Raw genomic sequence first — 27,311 nt, 5'->3', positions numbered from 1 at the left:
TAAAAAAAAAGAAAGAAAAAGGAGAGAGGGAAGGCTATCAATACAAAAGAAACCTTATTTTCCTTTAGTTTATGGATTCACAGATAGAAAAAAACAGGCATTCTTTTTGTCATGGAATATGCTTAACTTTTTATTTTATTATGTACCATATAAAATGTTAAAAGCAAACCATGCTGTTTTACAGTGCCCCTGGCTAATTATGTATCTCATACCAAGACTATTATTTTATTATATAGTTTAAATTGAACATCAATAATTTGACCTTCACAAATATTTGCACAAGATAAAAAAAATATTAAAAAATCTTTAGTAACTTTCCAGCCTTAAGAAAAAAAAAAGAGCCGAAACCGGTTTGGCTCAGTGGATAGAGCGTCGGCCTGCAGACTGAAAGGTCCCAGGTTCGATTCTGGTCAAGGGCATGTTCCTGGGTTGCGGGAATATCCCCAGTAGGAGGTGTGCAGGAGGCAGCTGATCGATGTTTCTCTCTCATCGATGTTTCTAACTCTCTATCTCTCTCCCTTCCTCTCTGTAAAAAATCAATAAAATATATTAAAAAAAGAAAAGAAAAAGAAATATCTGTTTCCTCTACTATGTTAGGTCCTTCAGTGCTTAATTGGTTATATGTAATATTCACTCTTATCTTCATTAAGACATGCATAAGAAAGATATGCATTATTTCTCCCATAACTCAGAATTGAGACCTGAGTAACAATTTTAACTATGAAGGAATGTGAAAGCACATGATTTTCTTTTATTCTCATATAAAGCAGTTCATAACATCTCACTAATAGGTTTACTTGTTCGTGCTCATTAATTTTTTGATTCAGTGTTCTTTCAGTTTTTGAATCTGAAGGACTTAATGTTCTAAAAGAAAGTTGGAGAGGGAAAATATACAACAAAAGTTGTCAATCTCCACAGGAATTAAATGAACCTTTTTCTTTCTGAAACAAATATAACTATGTGTATTTCTTCATGCAGCTGCCAAAATGAACCATGATATGACATGGCCAATTCATTCTTTTCAGCTGTCTTCATGGTGGATCCACAAACTCTGTCCTGTCTAAGCTGGAATTGTTTTACCTACTAAAGTTAGATGATTCACGTAACACGCATAAGAGCTGTCTGTTTACTGACCTAGTTAAATGACATGCTTACCTTTGTAGAAACAAATGATAATCCCTCTTCCACATACTGAAACACACACCTTAACAATCCATCCATCACAAGAGCTGAAGTATTCTATATTGTCTTTTATATTTAACTAGACAAAAGCAATAATACAAATAAGGAAATCTCTTTTTTCAGATATTGGACATCTCATATTCGACATCTCATATTCGAGTACTGTCTAGAGTTAAGAAAACATTACTTTTTGTGCTTTTGAAAAGTACGAAAACAAAAGTTAAAAAATATAAGGAACCCCCCCCCCCAAAAAAAAAAGATGTAACTGGTAGATTTTTAAATATGTGTAAACAGTGTAGGTAGTTTTGTGTGCATTCTGAGCAAGTGTTTTGTTCTTTTATTTTTTGAAGGGCAACCATATTATCAACAACTAAATTCCACAACTTAGTCATCTTTTCAAAAGCTAAGAGCAATGTTCTTATTCTGGTGTGAATGCTCCAAAGAGCAGGACCCATCAGCTCTAAGGAGTGCTCTGCTCTCACCATGAATGCTGTGAGCAGAACATCATTGCACTTAAGGTCCCCTTACATTTCATCAAAATGACCTGCTTCTTTTCCTTTATCACTGAAGTAAAAATTTTATTCTTTATTTTTCTACAGTAATGGTCACAAAATAGTCATATTTATTTCATTTTTCTATAATTGTCTCCTATACTTTAGTTGTTTTTCCAGAATTTAAAATATTCAGAACTATAATTATAAAATTCTGTAGAATATTATTTTTTAGAATATTCTTTGTATTATCCTATATAATAAAGGGTAATATGCAAATTGACCCTAACAGCAGAATAACCAGAATGACCGCTCGGTCACTATGAGGTGCACTGACCACCTCTTGGTCCCTTTCCTAGGCCGGCGGCTCCGATTTCCCAATGGTGAACAGGGAACCAGGGATGGGTGGTGGGGGACATGGGCGGCACCAGGCCAAGGCCCCCGCTCTGCTGGTCACCTCATACACAGAGGGTGACTTGTGACAGGGGCAGGGCTGACAAACTGGTGGGAATGGCCGACCTCTCAGTTCTTCCCCTTAGCCAGCAGGGTCCGATTATCCAATGGCAAATGGGAAACCGGGGGTGGGTGGTGGCAGGGGGGCATGGATGGCTGTGGGCAACTGAGGAAAATGGCCCTGATCGCAGGCCAGGCCTAGGGACCATACCCGTGCACGAATTTTGTGTGCCAGGCTTCTAGTGATAAATAAGCACCATGGGCAATACTGTAGGTGTATAAGTTTTACAGTGTACTATTCATGATTATATAAGTAAATATTATAGTGATGAGAGATATTATATTTTTATTGAATAGACTAGAGGCCCGGTGCATGAAATTCATGCACGGGGGTTGGGTCCCCTCAGCCCAGCCTGTACCCTCTCCAATCTGGGACCCCTCAGGGGATGTCTGACTGCCAGCTTAGGTGTAAACTGGCAGTCGAACATCCCTCTCACAATCCTGGACCACTGGCTCCTAATCACTCACCTGCCTGCCTGCCTGGTAGCCCCTAACTGCCTCCCCTGCCAGCCTGTTCACCTCTTACTGTCCCCCCCTTGCTGGCCTAGTCGCCCCTCACTGCCCCCGCGCCAGTCTGGTTGCCCCCAACTACACCCCTCCCACTGGTCTGGTTGCCCTAACTGCCCCACCCACTGGCCTTGCCACCTCTTACTGCCCTCTCTACCAGCCTGGTCACCCCACGCAGCCTGCTATTCCATCGTTTGGTCATCCCTCACTAGCCCCCCTGTCGGCCTGGTCATAGGTAACCATCTTGTGAGGGTGTGAGGGTTAATTTGCATGTCACCTCTTTATTATATAGGATCAATACTCTTTATTTCATCTGACTTTAAAGTCTAAATTTTTATTGAATATCTCGATCATTAAAACATAAACTCCCACTAGCCTTATATTAGATTATATAGTAATACATGCTTTCTAATGATGAGTTCCAAGTGTATGTGGACAGTAGCAATGACTAGTATTTGGGGTTATATAACACAATAGAATGTAACTAAACTAAAATGAGCAGAAAATTTTATAGGCAAACATAAGCAGAGCAAGGATGATGGGCCATGTACAGAAATTCACCAGGGCAAAAGCCCCAGATGCCTAGCAAGGGGCAAAACTGGGAAAACAAGAACCTCGCTCCCAGGGTAACCTGTCTTCCCCTGGAATATCACTGGTCATATGATTTGGACCCCTGACTTGTCAATTGTTAGGAAACTTTCAGAAATATAGAATGTGGCTGGGGAATCCTCGAGGGATATTTTTACCTGCCTCATGAATGTTTTATTTCATTTTTACTCTTTTTTTTAGTCATCATAAGAGATTACCAGTTCCTTGATGGTAGTATTGTATTCTGATTGTGTATTTTCTATGTTGTTACTATTTTAAGTACATGTATCTTGGGTACATAGTCAAAAAATTATAGGTATGCACCCAACATGAAAAGTCCAGAACCTTGATTGATGTTAAGTAGAGTGAAACATGGTAGAGTTAAGTTTCAGGTACCCTTGTCTTATTTCTGAAAAGAAATAGCTTTTCATCATTAAGTGTATTAGCATTGGGCTTGTGATTTATGGCCTTTATTATGTTGAGGAGCATTCCCTCTCTATACACTTTTTTCAGAGTTATTATCATAAACACATATTGAATTTTGTCAAATGCTTTCTTGCAAATATTAAGATAGTTATGTGATTTTAATTCTTTATTAATGTAGGTATATATTGGGGTGTTGAAACAGTCTTGCATCCCTGGAAAAAAATTTCATGTGATTATGACATATGATAATTTTAATGTATTATTGAATCCAATTTGCAAATATGTTGTTGAGGATTTTTGATAATCAGGGATTTTGGCCTATATTTTATTTTCTTGGGCTTCCTTGTCTGGTTTTGGTATCAGCCTAATGCCAGCCTTGTAAAATGAATTTGGAAGAATTTAAGAAAGTTTGAAGTTAATTTTACTTTAAATGTTTGGTAGAAGTCATCAGTGAAATTGTCTGTTCCTGGCCCTTTTTTGGGGGATGGAGGGGAGGGGTTAATTATTGATTCATTCTCCTTACTAGTTATTGGTATATTCAGGTTTTTTATTTCTTTGAGTCAAGCTGGGTAAGTTATATATTTCTAGGAATTTACTTGTTCTATGGTGTCCAATTTGTTTGCATATAATTTGTGCATTGTAATCCCCTTTATCTTTTATATTTATGTGTTATTGATTGTAATGTATTTTCTTAATGTTTGATTTTTTTTGTGAGCTCTCTGTTTTTCTTGATATGTCTTGCTAAAAAACTGTCAATATTGTTTTCACAGAACCAGCCTTTAGTTTCATTGATTTCTCCTATTTTAATTTTTTAGTTTCTATTTCATTTATTTCCACTCTGACATTCGTGATTTCTTTTCTTCTACTAATTTTGAACGTTGTTTTTCTTTTTCTAGTTCTTTAAGGTATGAAGTTAGTATGTTTGAATTTTTCTTGTTTCTTAATGTAGGCAGTTATTGCTATGAACTTACCTACTAGAGTTGCTTTTGTTGCATCCTATAAGTTTTGGCATGTTATAGTTACATTTTAATTTGTCTCAAGGTGTTTTTGATATCTTTGATTTCTTCTTTGACCCATTGATTATTCAGTAGCACATATTTGTGAATATTCCAGTTTTCTACTTTTATACCATTGTGGTCAGAAGAGATGCTTGATATAATTTTAGTATTCTTAAATGTAAGGTTTATTTTGTGGCCTAACATATAATTTATTCTAGAGAATGTTCTATGTGCTCTAGAGTAGAATGTGTATTCTGTTGCTTTTGAATGGAATGTTTTATATATATGTATATATGAATTTAACATGTTAAGTATAAATCCATGTATATAACATGTTAATATGTTAAATCCATCCTATATAATAAAAGGCTAATATGCACATTATCCCCTTGACCTGGAGTTTGACCAGGGGTAGGGCTGGCCGGCCAATTACCCATGGTCCCTCCTCCCAGCCAGGCCCAATTGGCTCTACCTGTGAACAAATTTATTCACCTGGCCTCTAGTATTATATAAGAGCCTGACAATCTAGACGTGCCCCTTGGGCAGCAGCTAGAGCAGGGTATTAGCTGCTTTGGGGAGATACCAGTGACTGATATGTGGCAAAGAGAAAGTGCAAGGATGGTGACCACCAGCCTCCATCGCCAGAGAGAACCCATCAGGCCCCTAGATGTGTGATAAGTTACAGGCCTGTCTCTCTGGCCTACTTTAAGATGACCTAATGAGCTATCACAGAAAGTTTGGACATCCCTAAACTAGCTGATTCTGTGCTGGGCTTGGGGTGAATGAGTTCATGTGCTCAAAGCCTTTAAAAGCTGTTTCTCATTTTACTATACCTTTGTGGGTCTTGTGGACCCTAGTCCAGTTGGTTTTTAAAACTAGATGTTTTGGGGACTTGTCTTTCAAATGTAGCATTAGAAGTTGGGGTGCCCAACATGGGGTCCAAACCTTTACTCCTCAGGGAGAAGCTCCAGGTTATAGTTCCTTCCCAATTATGGGTCCCTGTTCTGGGGTGTCTCAGCCTCTCTTACCCACTTCAATGTGGATTTTTCTCATTTACATAATGTATAGGAGCTACTCAGCTAGTTTTTAGTGGTTTTTCTAGAGTAAATTGTTCTATATTATCTGTGGATTCAGTGTGCCTATGGGAGGTGGTGCATTCAGGACCCCCCTATGTTGCCATTTTGAACAGCAAACTCTTGTTTTTCATTGAAGAAAAATATCCTCACTAGAGGAGTTTTAGAGGAGTAATTTTGCATACTCTCCTTTGCTACGATTCATTTCCACATCTTTTTTATGAAATTGTTTTGTTATAGATCAACAGTTACTTCCTGTGATAAAATTCAGTAGACATACCCATGTGACCATGCACATGAACTCCATTACAGCAAATGCTAATTCCATTCACTTCCTCTTGATGTTTTCTACTCTCTTTCATAAATCATGGTGTTTGGTTTCCTTTATAACTCTGTAAACATTCTTTCTTTAGCTTTCCCTTCACTCTTCCTTTTTGGGGCTGAAGAGTACAGTGGTTAAGAACAAATAGTCTCAAATAAAACTGTTTGGGTATATGGCCCATGATTTCCATTTACTTATTTCATCTGTTAAATGTTGATTTTAATATTGTATTTACAATGTAAGTCTGTTGTGGATAATTATTGGATTGAATAATATTTGGTAGCTTGTTACTAGTCAGAGTTGTTACCTCCAAATATTTTCTGTAATAAGAGTTATTATAAAATCTATTCTTTATTCACATCCTCTAAACTCTGGGTGTGCATCTAAATATGGCATTCCAAGTTACCTATTGGAATTTTTATATTCTTTAACTTAAACTACCACCTTCCTAGTCTACTCTCTCCTAATGACAGTTTTATACCTGTTTTCAAAATAAAGATAAATTTAAACACACACACACACACACACACACACACACACACACACACACACACACAATAAAAGTAAAACAATAACAACAATAAAATGATGGTCTCTCCAGAGAGTCTGTGGGTCACATTTACATGACTTGTACTCTACTCATTTCCCCTAAGTTATCTCTCTCTCTTTCTCAATAGAATCATTCCCATTGAGAGTGAATTACCATTTAAAAATAATCCATTTTAAAGGAGAACCTTTTCTTGACTCTTCAACCCACTGAAGTTCTGCTCTTTCTCTTTTCTTTATAGAAAACATTTTGAAAGAGATTATGTTCTTGTCATGTGCCTACTTCCCCAGCATTAATTTCTTTTTCAACCCATACCAGTCTTGTGTTCTTTACCTCCTAATCTGCACATTCAGTGGACACATTTCTGTCCTCATCTCATTTTTTTTCAGTGTCATATATTGACAACTTTTTCTTAGAAATATTCGTTTAGTCTCTAGTATTTCACCTCATCTATGCCCTGCTTTTTCCTTCTGACTCTACATTTTTTTTAACAAAAACTTCTGAAAATGTGGGTTTGATTTTTCAGAAATCAATTCCTTTGTTCTTTTTTTGTTATTCTTTTCTGATATGATTCAATTTACATTAATCATTTAATGCCATATAATATATATATATATATCTCCCACATTCAAAGGCTGTTAAATCGCGTTGTTTACCCATATCTTCAGAAAAAAAATCACTTCTAGTGTCATGATAAACAACCTGCTTCCCTATTTATAATGGTCTGGCCCTCTAGCAATTTCAATGCAAAATTATAGGTAATTTTCCTACAAACTTCAGGTGGTCATAATAATCTGGCCACTCAGTGTATATGCCAACCATTTCCAACATTATATGTATACTAGAAAAATCTAAGTATCCAAATAATATATTTAATTATCTACTTTGCCTTCGACCATGAATGTTTAATAGGCTTCTGAATAATAACATATCTAAAACCTAACTCTTGGTGTTGCCCTATTTTAGTTCACTGACTTTTCCTTTCAAATAGATATAAGTAAGGTCAAAATTTGCCTTCAGATTTTCAAACCCAGAACTGTGAGATTCTTAATTTATTTCCATTATCCTCTTCATTCATCAATCAAGTCTATAGATCCAACCTTTAGATGTTGTAAAAAAATCAATCTACTTTTCTCCATCTGCACTTCACTACTCTAGCAAGGCCATCATATCATGTCTAGACATCTTGAGATGTCTTTCCTTAATGGTACATCTCTGTCAATCTGGTCCCTGTCAAGTGCATTCTTTATCTAACTATAAAAGTGCTCTTTTAAAAACATTAAGTGACTCATACCAGTCTTATTCTCCATATTCACTAATGTGTTCTCATTAAGCTTAATATAAACAGGACCCTCTTGTATGTGGTCTATAAGCCCCTACACAAGCTGGGTCTGGCCTATCTCTAGAAACATTATTAGAACTGACTCCCCCCTTTACTTATTGTGCTTAGTGAAGACTTTGGAAATTAGAGGTCTATGGTAGTTGAGAGACAATACTCTGTATGTTTCTAATGATTTCACACATCTTACAAGCAGAGGCACTGACTGTTCATTGTTCTATATTTTCACACCATGTTCATATCATGAACAGCCTTGGAATATAGAGACTGTTGCCCTCCAGAGCAAAGGGTTTGCTTAAAGCCTTGGAAGAGAAATATGACACCTACTCCCATAAGAAAATGACAGATATATGCTGGTATCAGCTGGCCGCCTTGCACTGATCAACACAGATAATAATAATCTGACCACTGTTATATGAGCAATAAACTATCCTTCGTACTGACACAGGAGCCTCACATGTTGCAGCATTGCTGAAACTGTCAAAGGCTAATTGTTAGATTGCAAGTATGGTAAAATCCTAGGCTCTCTTCCAGTCTTTTAATTTTTTTTTATTGTTTAAAGTATTATATATGTCTCCTTTTTCCTTGATTGACCCCACCACTCCCACCCCACAGGACAAGCCCCCACTGCCCCAGTGTTCATGTCCATTGGTTATGCTAATATGCATGCATACAAGTTCATTGGTTGATCTCTTACCACCCCCTTCCCTGCCTTCTCTCTGAGGTTGGATGGTCTGATCACTGTTTCTTAGTCTCTGGATCTATTTTTGTTCATCAGTTTATGTTGTTCATTATATCCTACATATGAGTGAGATCGTGTGATATTTATCTTTCTCTGACTGGCTTATTTTGCTTAGCATAACGATCTCCAGGTCACACTATGCTGCTATAAAAAAGAATAAAGAACATTATAACCTGATGAACAAAAATATAGATACAGAGGCAGAGGAGCATGGAACAGACTGTCAAATTACAGTGGGAAGGGTGGGAAGTGTTGGGGTGGGGGGAAAGATCAACTGAAAGGCTTGTATGCATGCATATAAGCATAACCAATGGACACAAGACACTGGGGGCGTGGGGTGAAGGCATGTGCTGGTGGGTAGGGGAGGCTGGGGGAAGGTCAATGGGGGGGAAAAAAGGAGACATATGTACTACTATCTGTAACACTTTAAATTTAAAAAAAAAGAAGGAACTTTTATAATTTGCAACAGCATGGATGGTCCTCCAGTCATTTTTAGTTTTTGTTTAGTTTTGACAGTAATTACTATGCTGTCTGTTTTTCACTAACTTGACTTATTTGCCAATATTGCAAAATGTGAACATTTCATGTAAAAATCTTGATCAAGCTCCTCTTTGAAAATCAGAACCTCTAGCTAATCTGGCCCCTCCTTCACTCATGACAAAACCAGTCAGGTTGTATGTAACTCTCATCTTTATGAGTGGCGTGCACTATCAATTCACCAGAGATCACCCCCTCTTATTGTTACATTGGTACTAAGATCCACTGTCACTTGCCATTTATCATTGGGCTAGGGCTGTTACTCTCAGTATTGCAAAGTTGAGGGAGGAAGCAAAAGATGGACCCAGAAGTCTAGTGTTTCACAAAATTAGGACACAGCATATATTTTTGCCTTAATGAAAAATATTCCTATGTTTAATATGCAATCAAAAAGTGTCCTTTTCAGCCGAAACCGGTTTGGCTCAGTGGATAGAGCGTCGGCCTGCGGACTGAAGGGTCCCAGGTTCGATTCCGGTCAAGGGCATGTACCTGGGTTGCGGGCATATCCCCGGTGGGAGATGTGCAGGAGGCAGCTGATCGATGTTTCTCTCTCATCGATGTTTCTAACTCTATCTCTCTCCCTTCCTCTCTGTAAAAAATCAATAATATATATATATATAAAAAAGTGTCCTTTTGGGAAGACCACAATTAAGACTACATTAATATGCAAATGAATTGTATCTGGATAAAAAGAATGCAACTAAGACAGGCTTCTCCTCCACTCATTTACCTGACTGGCCCCAATAGGCATTGAGTTACAACCTTTGCTCTCACCAAAGTGTCCTGCTTTCAGTTCATAAAACAAATCAAGAACAGTCCTACTTAGTGCCCTTTTCATGTTATTCTATTGGCCAGGAGTGCATTTTCTGTGGATCTTCGCAAAGCCTGCTTCTTTTCATGCTCCAAATCTCTTTAAATATCGTCATCTCAAAGATGTCTTCTCCAAACATCTGTTCTAGTTAGATCTGACATTTTCATGACCTTAATAGCACTTTTTAACATTTTTAGATTCATATTTATTTATTTGCTTATAATGTCTGTTTTAGCACTACACTCTAAGTACCTTAAGGAAAGAGACCCTTTCAGGTTTATATATAGAATATGTAGCAAAGCATATCACCTTATTTGATTCAATATTGGATAAATAAATGAACAAATAGTCTTGTAATGCATTCTGATTAGCAGTTTGACATGCTAACTTTCTATAGGTAGAGCTTGGCATTGAACAATTTTATTGCTAAGGTTGGGGTGTTGGGGTGTTGACCTCTTAAGAATGTCTATTGCAGTGATGACGAACCTATGACACGGGTGTCAGAGGTGACACACGAACTCATTTTTTTGGTTGATTTTTCTTTGTTAAATGGCATTTAAATATATAAAATAATTATCAAAAATATAAGTCTTTGTTTTACTATGGTTGCAAATATCAAAAAATTTCTATATGTGACATGGCACCAGAGTTAAGTTAGGGTTATTCAAAATGCTGACACGCTGAGCTCAAAAGGTTCGCCATCACTGGCTATTGTGAAGTTTGTCCTAACATAAAGAATTCCTTTCAGTAAAATGCATAAATCTCTAGTTACTTCCATTAGATCAATAGATTGTCATTCTCTTTTTTTATAGAATAAACACTGTTTACCGTTTTGGTTAGTACATATTCTCTTCAAAAATGCTTGTTCTTAACCTTTTCAATTTCATATTCTCCAACCAGGCGATGCTAGGAGAGTCTTGTTTCGTGGCTTTTTCTAAATGTCTGTGTCATTTAAACTACTTGGCGGACTTAAGGCTTTCAACCTGAACTCTCTAAAACAGACTTGGAAAAAGATGCACACTCTACTCTCAGGAGATGGGCAAATTGGCTGGATCAAACTACCCTTTATAATGTCCCTGATTACATGCTCATGAATATCAAGTTAACAAATAAATCGGCTAATTAATTCAATTTGGATTTAAAAGCTCTGCCTCCATTTTTTTTATTATGTATTTAATAAATTATTTGATGTTACATATTTCAATTTTGAAAGCTGGATTGTTCTCTTTTCTTTTAAAGTTTATTTAAAGCCTTCGGTGATTTCTGTTAGTTATAGACTTATTTTGTATCCCCCAATTCATATGTTGAAGCCATAACGTTAACTGAAAATCACCACCAAGACTAATGTCAAGCAGCTTACCCCTTTGTTTTCTTCTAGCAGATTTATGATTTGGGGTCTTACATTAAAGTTTTTAGTTAATTTTTTGTGTGTGGAATGAGAGACTAGCCCAGTTTAATTATTCTGCATTACCATTTACTGAAGGGACTGCCCTTCCCCCATTGTATATTCTTAGCTGTTTTGTTGTAAATTAATTGAACATGTACTAGTATGTGTGGGTTTATTTCTGGGCTCTCTATTCTGTTCCATTGATCTATGCCAATACCATACTGTTTTGATTACTATAGCTTTTTTCCCTTTTTTACTTTATTGATGTAGGTATTACATATGTGTCCTTATCCCCCGATTGCCCCGCCACCCCCAGTCATACCCTCACCCCTGGTGTCTGTGTCCATAGCTTAGGCTTATATGCTTGCATAGAAGTCCTTTGGTTGATCTCTCCCCTTTTCCCCCACTCTTCCCTACCTTCCCTCTGAGGTTTGACAGTCTGATTGATGCTCCTCAGTCTCCAGATATGTTTTGTCCATCAGTTTATGTTGTTCATTATATTTCACACATGAGTGAGATCATGTGATATTTATCTTTCTCTGACTGGCTTATTTCACTTAGCATAATACTCTCCAACTCCATCCATGCAGTTGTAAATGGTAAGAATTCCTTCTATTTTACCTCAGCATAGTATTCCATTGTGTAGATGTTTTTAATCCACTCATCTGCTGATGGGCTCTTAGGCTGTTTCCAAATCTTAGCTATGGTGAATTGTGCTGCTCTGTGTTCTCCACAGTGGCTACACCAGTCTGCACTTCCACCAGCAGTGCACGAGGGTTCCTTTTTACTATAGCTTTTTAGTACCATTTGAAATTAGACTTTTTCTGAAGTTTTTATCTTGCTCTTTAGTTTGGAACACATTCATTTGTTTCTTCATCTTCTCTCTGTATTGGCTTTTATGCAGTGATGAAACAACCACTTCTCTCCATGTTGAGAATGGCCTATTATAGAGATGAACCTTATTGTTCAATGCTTTACTAGCTCGCTCTTGGTTATTTCTCAAACCTTTAAGGATTGTCTAAGCATTCTATTTTTAAAAAATATGTTTTTACTAATTTTTAGAGAAAGAGGAAGGGAGAGGGAGAAACATCATCATTGATCGGCTACCTCCTACGTGCCCCCTGACCAGGAATCTTGGTTCATGGGTTGACACTGAACCGCTGAGCCGCATAGGCCAGGCTCTATTTCTTTTCAGTGTCTCCCAGCAGTTAAGGGTGTGCCAAAACCTGCCAGTGACTGAGGATTCCAGTCAGCATCTAGATTCAGGCTAATTGGAAGCCAGACCCTCTGACAGCAGCTTTAAAGCATGTAAATGCATGCAGTCCTGTGGGACCAAAAGCCTAGGTTCCACATTCACAGAGAGACTGGGTGTGCTTTAGTCTGCTGTCTGTGCCGTGCCCTGGGGGTTGTACCCAACCAAGAACTGTCTCTTTGTTTGGTACAGTCCCATTGGTCCCTAGAATAGGCCATGAGGCCAGGTGAATAGGGGACATTTCCTAGCAGCAGACACATAAACTAGGGCACTAGATACATGCCCAGGAGATAGAGGGGCTCTAGGTTGTAATAGAAGGAAGACACAAATATTATACAGGACTTCTGAGGTCTCTGGAGAGGATTCAATTGGGCCCTTATATGTGTGTCTAAATAGAAGCTGTCCCTAGGCCTCTTTCAGAAAAATACTGGGTACCTCAGTCTGTGTGACCCCTTTTTTGTGCCCTGGGGGTGGTAGCCAGCCAAGAACTATCTCCTGTGCTCCAGTCCCTGAGACCCAGGAATGTAGGCTCTGCTGCCCACCAGAGCCAGGCAATCTAGCAGGGTCTCCTAGTGGCAGCTCTACAAATTGAGGCACAAGATAAGGGTATAAGCTCTTTATCTGGGACATACCAGCCAACTGGAGTGAGGTCGAGGGAGAGCACCAAAGTGATGTCCACCAGCATCTGTTCCTGTTCTCTGAGAGCAGCTTAGTAGAACTCAACCAGCAGTGTGCTTCTCAGGATGAAACTCTAGGAAACAGGAGCCTCTTTCGGAAATGGGCCTCTTTCTGAGAAAGACTGAAAGCTTCAGTCTGTGGTCTGCACAGTGCTCTGGGGGTGGGAGCCCGACCAGAACTGTCTCTCAGATTGTTACAATCCTTGGGATCCAGGAAGGCAAGGCTCCACATGTCAACAGAACTAGGGGAATAAGAGGTGCTCCTTGGGTTGTAGCTACAAAGTAGGGAACCAGACACAGGCCAAAGCTCCCCTCCGGGCAATACTGTTACTCTACAGTGCAGCAGGAGTGGAAATATGGCACCTGCCCACAGGAGCAAGGCAGGAGGGAGGGCACATGGATGGTGTCTGCCCGCCTCCATCCTGGACAGTGTTTCAGTAGGTCCCTGGATGTGTGTTACATTAGTTACCTGTTCCAAAGCTTTAAGGTGAGCCTCTTTCACAGAACCTCTGGGCAGTTTTCAATCCACTTACTTTGCACTAGTCCTTTGGGGTGTGTAAGAATGCATGTGTGAACCCTTTAAGAACACTTTTGCAGTTCACTATAGCCTTTTTGGGGGACGTTTGTAGATGTGAGTTCTCTTGGCTTTCAAAACTATGTTTTAGGGCTTTGCCTCTCAGATGTAGGACTTAAAATTTGGCGTGCCTGATACAGAGTTTAAACCTGTTACTACTTGGGAAGAATCTGTGGGTTTTTAGGTCCCTCCCTATTTTGTGGGCCACTGTTCCAGGTGTGGGATTTATGGTGAGAGTGTGTGTCAGCCTCTCTGACTTGTATCGATGTAGGTTTTGTCATCATGTGCCTGATTTATAGAAGCCACTCAACTGTGTTGGGTTTTTCTTCATGGAAAATTGTTCCACATGTATCTGTAGATTCACTGTGTCTGTGGGAACAGATGAGTTCAGGATCTTTCTACGGCACTATCTTGAACTGGAACCTGTAGAGACTTTAGATATTCTGCTTTACATGCTTCATTCTCACAGCATTATTCAAATAGGTATGGGTTTGGAAAACAGAAAGTGGGATAGGTATATCAGTATGTAGGTATAAGTTAATGTAGAATGTGTTCAGAAAGAACCCATTATGAGAGAGTAAGAAAAGCTGGAGTGGGCAAAGGGAGAAGTTGAGCTCCACAATTATTTCCAATAGTTGTTCTCCTAGAGAGCTCTTCGTATATAAATGAAAGCAAGGGGCCAGTACCTCTCTACATAGACCCACCATTGACCCACACTGCCTTCTGAAGGGACTATGACCTTGACTAAAGCAGCTCCTTAGGTTGAGAGCAATTGTTGGAAAGGGACTCAACTGTGAGCCATCAGCAAGCCATGCTCCTGGCACTGGAGAATCAATGTCCTGGTCTTGAAAGAGGTAAGATCTGGATGGTGCACCCACAGAATGCCCTATAGTCCATCCTTTATAACATTTTTAAAAAACAGTTTCTTCCCATCTAGAAACGGTTCCTCTATGATTTTTGGTGCCTTTGCTTCTTACAAGGGGGAGGCTAATGGGAAAAACTATAATTACTGTTACTACAGCTGGTGTCGCTGTGCTTTATTATCTCTAGTCTCTACTGCCCATGTTTTATTTCTCTCCCCAATAGCACTTCAATTAGTTTAGATGGCTTACCTGGCAGGATCCCAAAACACCCATCCCTATGACTTCTAGGCCTCTGGTCATCATGCCTTCTCAGGTTGTGGCTGCTGCATTTGTTTTCAAAATTGAGCAGGGAAGTACCAACATATGTTTCAGTAGATTACTTGAGGGCAAGATGCATTCTTCCTTGTTTACATTATAAAACAGTCCCATCTTGATTACTCCTGCCAGGATCATGACTTATTTTCTTGCTCGTCGGTCTCTTAACACAGAGAGCCTACAGTCAGTGGCAGTCACCACTTGCAGTTATAGGGGAGGAACATTTTTACCTCTATCTTGTTTAGACTTTCAGCTGGGCCTGAGAATTAAATTGATATAAGACAGCTTAACTGGAGAAAAACATACACATTTATATATGTTTTCTGTAACATTTCCCCACGGGGAAATAAAGACCCAAAGAAGTGGTCAAACCTAAATGCTTTTATACTAGGTTGAATGGAGAGGTAGTTATGGAAACCTAACTAAACCATGAAGGGAGACTAAAGGAAGATAGGAATTATTTTAACAAGAATCATTTGTCACAATATTGTATAATTATTGTGTACAGAATTCTCTCAGCTATGCGTCCCATTTGAAGAGTTATGTTTCTTGATACAGGGAGGGCATCTTTCACATTGGAGTTTTTATTTTCTGTTTTCAAGAAGAAGGGGTAGATTGGAATACCCTGCTTACATCTGCTGTTTTTAAAATTCCATTATCTCAAAAAAAAATCTTTATGCCAAGATGGCATATTTTGGAAAGGCATATTCTGCCAGCCTTCACAGTTTAATGGCCACTTCACAGGATCTCAGAGGCACAGACTGGAGCACTCACTACAACTCTCTGGCATTGATTGTGCCAGAAGTGGGACCATGTCCCACAGTGGACATACCAGTTTCTTCCCCAAGAATTTAGATTTGACTATGTTCCTTTTACACACAATCAGAAACTATTTTGCACTACGTGGAACTTAAGGCTCAAGCCAATTTTCAAAATAGGAAAAAAAAAGGTGCACAAAAGGAAGCAGAGAAAACAGGCAGTGAGGAAAGGATCTCTGAATTGCCCACAACCTCTGATTGCTCGTTCCCTTACTACTTCCTGAGGCCAGCCCTGAGAGACTGTGGGGTTTCTTGCTCCCTCCCCTTAGAGTAAACTTACCCGACTGATGTTTTCTGAGAATATTTAATTGCTTTCTCATAGCAACTGCCCTCTCACCTCTAAGTAATTGTGAACTGAGATTTAACATCCAAGATACTTTGAAAAATTCAAAAGAATATTGGAGTTGGCATTTGATATGACTAGTGAGCTATTTTTAAAGTGCACATTAATAATAAGTCACCTGTTACTAATGTGGTACACTAATGGGAAAGAATCAGCACTTGGAGCCAGAAAGAAAAAAATAAGTTCAACTATTGTAAGTATAAGTATTAACTCAGGAAAAAAAAGAGCATGCTTTTGTTTATTTATTTCCCTTTTTTACTCATGATTCTTTATGGCCATTTAAAAAGAGAAGAAAAATAATTGTATTAAAATTTTCAAAATGTGGGCTTTGGGAACAAGAGTGCTGAGCAAAAACAGTCTGTTCTATGGTCTGTATTTTTTTATTTCCTTTTTTGGAAAATATTGTATAAGTTAAGGAACTATAATTTGGATAAAGCCTTATCATTGCCTAGTATTTTGCAAGGAGTTCTACTATATTTATATCAACTTGATACCCTCAGAATACCAGGCCAGAGTGTAGGTGGCAAGATTGCTGTGAAGCATAAAACCATTATTATACTCTTAGTTTTGTGGTTGCCTTTAAATATATGATTTCATTACTATTTCTTTGAATAATATTTTAAGTAGAAAAGACTCAGTAATAATATCATAGTTTTACCCAGGAGTCAGCATTGAAACAAACTGGCACATATTTGCTCCTGCATTATTCGGCAGTATGATGGATGATGGCAATTACTGGAAAGAACAATATTAGTTTTACAGTTATTGTTATTAACTTAAAGTGCTAAGAATAAAATCCCATATTTCACTAGCTACTCCAATCACCGCCAAAATATATGACAGAAGAACATTTTATAATCCCCGTATTTTACACTGGCTGCACAACTAGAAATTGGCAGAGTCAAATCATTTATATCTCCTTATTACCAGCTTGCAGAAGCTATTGAGAATATGGAACTAGTGATGGATAGTTTTGTGGCAGATGTTGTTTCATTCTCTCCCACTGTATTAAATTTACCACACATTGGTTCTACTGCAGTTTATTAAAGTTTCAACGAAGATATTAGAATAGAATAGCAAGACATACAATTTGCTTACCCTTGTTTCCTGTTGAAAAAGTCATATTTACTTATTTATAAATTGTGGATATCATAAATGTGGGATTTATATGTAACCAGTAAATATCTAAGGAGATAGTCTGAGTAAGCATTTTCCTAAATTCCAGACAGACTGTTATAGTATTTTCTTCTATAAATAAGATAAATATCTAAATAAATGTATTATCTATTCAGTTCAGATAAATGCAATTAATAAGGCACTAATAAAAATATTTTCTGTTTTCTAAAATATACTGTATTTTACGTTATAGAGAGGCAGACTTGTAGAGTAGCTGTGAGCATTCATTGTAGAGCAGACTTCCTCAAGTCCTAGCCTGCCAACTACTATGTGGCTTTGGGAAACCCCTTTGACTACCTTTTGCCTTATTTCCTTATTTATAAAATGGGGAAAATAATAATTACTACTTCACAGAATTGTTATGAGGATTAAATGAGTTTATATAAGTAATGTATATGGAACAATTCCTGGCGCACACTTGCACAATTTAAATGTTAGCTATACATTTAGTAATCAAGAAGCCTAGAACCAAAGATGATGGGTACTGTCAATTAACAAGAGCATTGTGAACTAACTTTTTAAAAATATATTAAAGTCTGATTTCAATTTAAGGTATTTTAAAGAAACTAACCCAGGATAAAATAATTTCCTCTAAGCTTAAATGGTCCCAAAGTCATTATTGAAGAACATTTTAAACTGCTATTTAATCTTTCAGTATACTTATTTGGAGTTTTCATTCTTAGCTGGACAAGTTAGATTGTAAGTACTCAGAATATTTTGGTTCATTTTCATGCCGAAGCCCTCTCTATCTTAAAGCCTTTTTGCACATCTATTTTCACTAACCATCACATAGCCATTAGTCCATTATAAAATAACATTTGTAACAGAAAATACCTCAAACAATTTGAAAGCTATTATGACTGTCGTAGAGATTTCTCTCTGAAAATGTGCAGGGTAAAGCCATCAAAGGGTACATACAAAAGTAGTGGTCATTACACAATAGAGCATGGGAAAAGAGGCTACTTATATTAGCACACCATCTTTTTATAAAATAGCTTTTCAGATGAGATACTGAAGAGCTTTATAAATGCTTTTGGGAAAGAATGAGACCCATAAATTCCTCTTCAATACACTTTGAAAACACTCATTGTAAAGTACACTCAAATTTGGCTCGGTTATCACTGAAACCAAACTAGCCTCTACCTTGCTTTTCTCTGCTGTAGAGTGTGAAAAGGTAAACCCTTTTCTTCTAGCCATTTTCCAGCTAGGTGTAGCTTGCAAAATAGTTCTGGCCATTTGAATTGTAAGCATTCACCTGCTGAGAATATCTTCTTTCTTTCTAGATAAAAAGGCAAGTGCTTGCAATGAAAGGCATTGTGGCCCTTTTTTCTTCTTCCTGGCTAGAAGCGCAGTAACCAACCAGCAGCCATGACGATATGAGCATGAAGATGCAAGTTTGAAAGATGGAGTTGTGGGCCATGGGGGTATTTTTGAGTGGTGCACCAGACCTAAAAATGCCCAGCTCCAGACTTCCTGTTAAATTTTAAAAGAGCAAGGCCTTCTTTATTTAAGCTGTTCTTTGTGAAGGTCCATATGGTATCTTTAATTTTTAGACCTAGGTTTATCAATGTCTTTCCATAGCATTTCTATATACTTCTACTTCCCAAAACACCAGAGAAGAGAGTCAAAACACTCAGTTCTCTTTTAAAAATTGAACAAGAGGTATCTGAATGTGTTTATTTTAATTTTCATCAATTTTAAATATTTATTGTGTTTTCATAGAATGGAAAGAACAACATTGTGAAATACACTTAAATTTGGCTCATCTATCCCTAGATACAAACTATCCTCTGCCTTGCTTTGAGGTTTTTACGCTTTCTGAATATCTCACACACAGCTTATTTCCACGGAGGTTCTGTGTCTGCTTCTTGAGAAAATAGAAAAAAAAATATTATCTTTAATTATAAAACCACTCATGTTTTATCCTTACCACTAAGCTGTAGACCACTTAGAAGCTGATCATTTTGTGGATTTTCCCACATGCACATTCTAGTGTAGAATTATGAACAAAGTATATGTGCAATAAATCATTAATAAATACATTGAATAGGTAAACTTAATTGACCGGTATTTTAACCTATGAAAAGCAGTTAATAAAATACAGTGTAAGTGTATAATAAACAAATATTAAACCATTAATTCTACTTTTCATTCTTACTGCCTACAAAGGATATTAAGCCACCAAATAAATCATGATATTTTTCAACATTTTCTTGTAAACATGAAAATGATGTATTTCTCAGGTTTGGTTATTAAAATGGCAGAAATAACTGGAACGATCTTTTCACATAATTTTGTTAATTATTCATTAATCAGCTTGTAGCTGGTTTTCCAGTCAGCTATAAAAGAATGAAGGCTGTGTCTATAACTATATAATCAATTTTTGTCCAACAGAGGTTCACAGACAGTGAGACTATACTCATTGAGATATTTTTAAAGGGATTTAGTAATAAAGTATGGCTTACATATTTGATTCTTTCAACTTCTCTGAAATCCAGGAGTCTGTGACTTTATCTGAAAAGGACAAAACAACAACAACCAGTAGTTCAATAAGATTTTTGCCTACATTTTCCCCAAAGCAGGTTCTCTTTAAGTGAGGCTTAAAGCTAATACAATTATACAGAAAATATACAAATTTTGTTTATATACTTTAAACCAAAGAATCTAAAATATTATAGGAACATTTTATAAAAACATATGGCCCATTTCTTCTGAGTGAGGGACCCTGAAGTTTAAATTTCATTGGTTTTCCCTTAAATCTATAAAGAATATTAATATGACTACTAATGATAGTGGTTTGTGTAGCCATGGCCATTTCTTTCTGAGATACCCGAGTTGCCTGCATACTTTTATATTGAATGAGAAAAATCTAATTGATTGCTACAAGTTAACCCTTGAAGCTGAAAGAAAAGCTGTTTTATTGAGTGGAAATACATGTATTGAGCATCACACTACATGCATCACATATATTACCTCGGTAACCATCATTACAGCCAATTTTGCCTTTTGCTGTAATTAATACCAAATATGCACAAAATGCTTTCCCATATGTGCTAAAAACGTATACATGTTTAAAATAACTATGACAGTTGTCTTATTCCAAGAAGGAATCTATTTCCTACTCTCCAAAGTAACTTTGAAAGCTGTGAAGAATATATTACTTCTAGTTTTGTTCAATTCAACAGACTTTTAAAAACACTGTCTTTTGTAAGTAATAGAACGCATACATTGCAAAAATAAAGTATTCTTCACCTCTTGACCTGAGCTTACTTGATATGAAATTTAATCTCATCAAATTGCTATGGCATTGAACCTTATTCAGTGTCACCTTTTATTGTAATTTGATTTAAAATAAAACGAATGTATTCTTAACTCCCATCTCCTTTCACAGCAAATGTATTTCTTGTATTTTTCCTTGGTGTAATCAGTTAAACTTGTCAGTTTACCCACTGCTGCTCCTTATCTGTATCTTATAACAAATTGCACTATAAATCCATGTCACAGAGCATTTAGTGAACTCAGAGTATTAGGTCCTAGTTTACTTAGGTATTTTCCTATGTTAACATATTATCATTAAGAATGGCAAATTGGAAGCTAAAAAAATAATTCAGATAGCTATTTTCAGTGAGATCTTTTAAATTATATTTCATATTAGTCCCTTAAAGAATACTCTTCAGAATCATAATGGCAAGTATGCATTTTTTGCTTCCCTAAACCAATTGCTAATTAATTCCACAAGGTACAAATGAATTTCTCTTTAGCATTAAGTTTACTACAGAAGTTATACAAGTTATAGGCTGCCATAGTGTTTGTGGCAATATATTCTTCTTCATGTTATTCTCTTTCTTGTTCTCCTAAGGCCTGGCCTTGCTTTCTATGTAAAGTCAATGAAAGGCAAAGTTATTTTAATAAGGACTTAAGAATATCAGTAAGAATAAAAATTATCTTTCTTATTTTTCCTGTTAAGTGTTCGTTATTTATTGTATTTTTTGTTATTTTGGAATGGTGTATAATTTTGAAGTATTGGATTTATTATTTACTTGCAAGACTAATTATGAAATATGTCTGTTTACATTAAATTGAATATACAGTGATACTATCTTCTATGTATATATATAAAAGACTAATATGAAAAGTGTCTCCTCAGGAGTTTGACCAGGAGACTGGGAGTTCAATCGCTCAGTATGTTGTGTGCTGACCACCAGGAGGCAATGTGGAATGAAGGAAGGCCCCTGATTGCCCGCCAGGCTTAGGGACCCTACCCATGCATGAATTTTGTGCACCGGGCCTCTAGGATAGAATAAATGTAAAACGAAATTGTCTTTTTTAACATATAGACTGTACTTATATTTCTTATAAATGTAGGATCCTGACACCCAATTAATGTCATCTAATTCATAAAATTTTCCATTTTAAATCATCACTCATTTACATTCAACATTAAAAAAGACAAAAAAGTGAAAACTCTTAATGTTAGTCTATTTTTGCATATCAAAAAAGTGAAAACTCTTAATGTTAGTCTATTTTAGAATTAAAATACTGGATGAAAATAATAAATATCTAAAATATGCAATAAATTAAAATTAACATAACAAAAAGGGAATTAAAGTATAACATGGTTGGTCATATGACATTTTTTGAAGTGTATTTTTTATTGCTAAATTGTGCCTTAATATAAAAATGGTTCTCCCTTTTCACACCCTAATGGTTGCCACCATCAGAAATTTGTGTATGTTTCACAACATGATTTTCTGTGCATGTTTAAATAGATAGATAAGTGGATATTGACATATATGTGAATAATATATGAATTTTAATTATATAAAATATTGCATTTAAAAAAAAAAATACAGAATCACATCATGCACAAGGTCATGTTGTTTTCCAATAAACTTCATTCTCATTCTTTTTTTTTAAAAAAAAAAAAGATAGCCATTATGTAAGTAATATGTATTTTGTCCAGTATGAATCATTTTGTTGTCCAGTATTTTTTTTGTAACACAGTAAGCATTGGCTTTATAGACATTTAAGATTTTATAATCTTTTAAAGTTTTCTCATTGCAGATTATCATATAAGAAATGTTAAATTATTCTTATTTAGGAATCACATTTTTTTAGGAATGATTTACTGTTGTACTAATGATTATAAAAATGATTACAATAGAATTTAGACATGCTACTCAAATGACCTTCAAATTACTTTTTACTGGGCTGCTAATTTACCTACTTAGATTTTGAAAGTAAGGTATTCTTATCATTATGAACCAAAATCTGGTCAAATATATAATATTACTTTATCCCACTTAAAATTTAAATAGTAAGTACAAAATGATTCATTAATCTGTCTTTGGGGAGCTTTCTGTTCCTATGCAGTCAGTAGATGGCAGTCGTGTATTATATATGATCTGAAATTTAGTGTGAGGCTTGTCTCTTGTAAAAAGAATACCCACCTAAATGCTTTTTTGTTGTTTTGTGTAAAAAGAAATGCATGAAATAGTTTGTAAATTTTTCTATAACCAAATAAAATTATTTATTGAATGAACTTAAGAGCCACATAACTGGAAGTCATATTTATTGTTGTTCTTATAACTTGTTTGTCTATATTTTAAAAATTACTGCCACAGGAACACCAACATTGACAACTACAAAAAAAATGTAAGGTTTACAGTAATTCTAAAAGTTCAAAGAAATGAATGTCAAAGAATTGTAGAAAAAATGTATTATAAGAACTAATTCCTACGCAGCACATAAGCTCTTAAAATATAATATAAATGCCTACAAAGCAGCTTTAAAGAACACACTAAGTGCTCAGATTTTTTAAGAAGTCTGTATGAAATTGTATGTTGCTACTATTCACTCATTGAATCTGACCATTCATACCCACTGGGGTGGTTTGAGAGTAGGTGTTATTTGATGTTTGTGTCAAATAATAACATCACTTAATATGATATAGCAAATCACATGGTGTGTCCCTGACCACATGGCAAAAGTAATCTCTCTGCCAACTGCAGCATGTGTGGAAGATAGCAAATCACATATGCCAGGATTAAACGCTTCCCCATAAAAAGCTTATCTAAAATCAAATCCTCAAAAACATCTTCTGATTTCATAGGTTATGTTACTATTCAAAGATAAATTCGGTAACACCATGCACTAGATGTAACACAGAAAGCAGAATTATTGTGCATTTTTCCATTTCCAAAAAGAGTAAGTTAGAAAGTTAGATGGATGCCTGAGTATGCGGGCACAGCCAGACAGAGTTACTGGGGACACATTACTGTGCTCAAACACATTCTTGATAGTGCTTAATCTGGGTCAAGGTTGTGGCCAAAGAGGAAGTTATAAAGGATACTGGGAAATGCTCCTAAGTTTATCTCCAACAGTGTCAGCCAGAGGCCATTACACCTGGAAAACTCTTCACATTCAGCTACACCTGGTAAACGTTTTACATTTTTCTTTCTACTCTCCCTGTGGTGTCTCAAATGGAACACAGGGGAAAACCTGTTGTATTGCAGACTGAGGTTTCACTTATTAGGAGAGAGAAAGGCGGAAAGAGTTTCTGCAGCACTGTTGGGTCCTATTGGTTTCCTTTTCGTGCTTGTTTGCTTACTTGTGTGGTCTTCTGAGACTGAGCCTGCTAGCTGGGAAAGGCTACATCCAGCTCAGCGGACAAGGGCTCAGAACTCAACAAGCCTGGTTTACTAATCATCTTTACCCTTTAGTCACACAATGCATATTATTACCACTGTTGTTTTACTGCTGATCTTTAGCTTTTAATTTCACGAAAGTGAAATTCATGTTCACCTTTGTGTAAGCTAGAAAATGTAATATGCCTCTTTTCCCCTGATGAGCTCTAACAGATTGTCTTTATACTGAGGGTCTGAAAAAGTTATACATTTTGTCTAGCCTGTTCACTCCATTTCTGCAGCTATCACCCTCTGCCCCTCTCTCTTTTAACCTGGATGAATGGGAAGGAAGCAGCAAGAAATGATCCCAGTACTCTTCTGCTTCTAAGCCCTTCCTCCAACATGTGGTCCACAGGTCAGCAGCTTTGGTGCCACCTGGAGATGTGATAGAAATGCAGCAGCCTGAGCCCCAGTCCAGATCTACTGAGTTATCTGCACTTCAACAAGATACAGAGGTAAGGCCATATGGGCTTTAAAGTTACAATAGCACCACACTCTATTTTAATCTGCAGAATGAAGACAAAAAGGTACAAAAAAATTGCCCCTTTGTATATCTTAAAGTCCACTAAATGTCAGGATCAGGAAAAGGCAGTGAAGAGGAGATTTCTCTTCCTTCATGTACTATATCACCTCCATTTTAGGGTAACAGCAGCCACATTGTCCAAATGACCATTTTCTGGGAAAGTAAAGTCTCTTGCATCATTCAATAAATGTATGTGAATAATGAACCTCACTTTGGGGTAAAAATATTTCCCAGCATAGAAGACAATAACAGGGTTAGAAGTTCTTGTGATGTGCCTCCCATTTTCTGTAAGCTGAAATTATTTCAAAAAGAAAAATTGACCCTTAAGAATTAGAGAAATCCTATATAATAAAAGGGTAATATGCAAATTGACCCTAATGGCAGAATGACCAGAACGACTGCTCTACCATCACCATGAGGCACACTGACCACCTCTTGATACCTTTCACTGGCCAGCAGGCTCTGATCACCTGATGGGGAATGGGGGGGAACCAGGGATGGTTGGTGGGGGGGGGGGACTGCCAGCAGTCGAGGAAGATGGTCCTGATTGCAGGCCAGGCCTAGGGACTGTACCCGCACACAAATTTCGTGTGCTGAGCTTCTAGTTATACAATAAGAAAAAATAAAGGAAGACAATAGTAAGGTGTTCCTGTGTTAAATTATCAGTGAAACAGAAAACTTCTAGACACATTTTTAAAATAAATTCTTCTGCTAAGTAGAAGACACTATCATTCTTCATTTTCAGATCCCAGTGTCTTCCCTTTACCCACCAAAATCTAAAGTGTTCTCACATTGAAAATTTCCCCTTCAGTGAAAATTCTACAATGATCTTAGATTTTGCTACAGAATATATGTATAATTAATAGTATTAAATGATTTTCTAGAGAACATTTTATCAGAAAGTATAAGGGAGTAAATGAACTCATATAATTTAATTCTATGCTTCAATTTCAAATATAATATGCAAATCTCTGTTCTCTAAAACCTATGAAATGACTTTCTGAACTCTATTATCCTAGGTTTAATAAAGTAATGAGATTGGGTCAACTCAGATATATTGTCAGAAACCATGCTATTTTGCAGTTAACTAATTGTTGTTTTATTTCCATTTTTATGATTTTATTCTCTGTATTATTATTTTATCTTTGGCTTTAGAAACATTCTTTCATTTTAAAATTGTATTTCATTAGCTTTCAACTTTCTCAGACACACATTATGATGGGGTTTAAATCAATGTATCCTTCCATGTTATGGCCTATTTGTTCCAATTCAAGAAGCAAAATTGCTGTTTGTCTAATGACTATTATTATCAAATATTTCAGCATGTGAGTTGCTGTTACTCAAGTGAATTTAAGTCAACAAACATGTACTTAACAAGTACTATTAAAAAACAATTCATGAAGTCATAACATTTTGTCAATTTTGGTCTGGAAGACTTGTTACAGATGTTACAGACTTATAAAAATGCTAGAGGCCCAGTGCACCAATTTGTGCACCAGCGGGGTCCCTCAGCCTGACCTGCAGGATGGGGCTGAAACTGGCTCTACAACATCCCCCAAGGGGTCTCAGATTGTGAGAGGGTGCAGGACAGGCCAAGGGATCCCACTGGTGCACTGCCAGGGCTGGGGGGGGACATGGGAAGTTGGCCAGCCGGGGAGGGATGCGGGAGGGCTCCAGGGCATGTCCAGCCTGTCTTGCTCAGTACCAATAAGCTGGACCCCAGCAGCAAGCTAACCTACCAGTTGGAGCATCTGCCCCCTGGTGGTCAGTGCACATTATAGCAAGCGTTTGAGTGGCCTTAGCATATCATTAGCATATTACGCTTTGATTGGTTGAATGGATGACCGGATGACTGGATAATTAGTATATTAATATATTAGGCTTTTATTATATAGGATATTGTTAATGCAGTGGTCAGCAAACTGCGGCCCCTTGAGTGTGGCTCTTCCACAAAATACCACGTGCGGCATGCACGTACAGTGCGATTGAAACTTTATGGCCACACTCAAGGGGCCAAAGAGCCATATGTGGCTCTCAAGCCGCAGTTTGCCAACCACTGTGTTTATGGAATAGGAACTTGATTCCAGATAGGTGATTTGTTATTCTCAAGGTCTCACAAAGATTTTAGATGAGCTAAGGCTGAAACCATTGGTCAATTTCTTCACTTAAAAAAACAAACAAACAAACAAAAAAACACTGAAATTGACCAAGCTATTTCTAGCCCCCATGTCTTTAACTTGGATAATCAAAATGAGTTTAATAAAACACTGTCAACCAAATATTACATTATACATAATAACATGTATCTCAAAGGTTATATAAAATGGGAAGATGAACCTGGAAAGCTAAGAGAATTAGAGGTCATGGTTTGATATAAAATCACCATGGAAACAGTTTTCATGGCCGATTTTGGGAAAGATGTCAAAAGGTAATAACCTGTAACTTCTTATTTCCAAAGCCCTGTCTATGAAGGTTACAGGTTCTATATCTGCTTTCATGATGACATTTGTCTGTTTTGTAGGTTTCTATTCTGACAAGCACAAAACCCTGCCCCAAGTGAACCTGTCCTTTGTGATGAGGCTGTTGAACAGAAGAGCAGCATAGCAGTCTGTCTATTCTTG

Source organism: Myotis myotis, unplaced genomic scaffold, assembly GCF_014108235.1.
Source record: "Myotis myotis isolate mMyoMyo1 unplaced genomic scaffold, mMyoMyo1.p scaffold_m19_p_3, whole genome shotgun sequence".
Taxonomy (NCBI): Eukaryota; Metazoa; Chordata; class Mammalia; order Chiroptera; family Vespertilionidae; genus Myotis; species Myotis myotis.
This window is presented reverse-complemented; position numbering follows the sequence as displayed.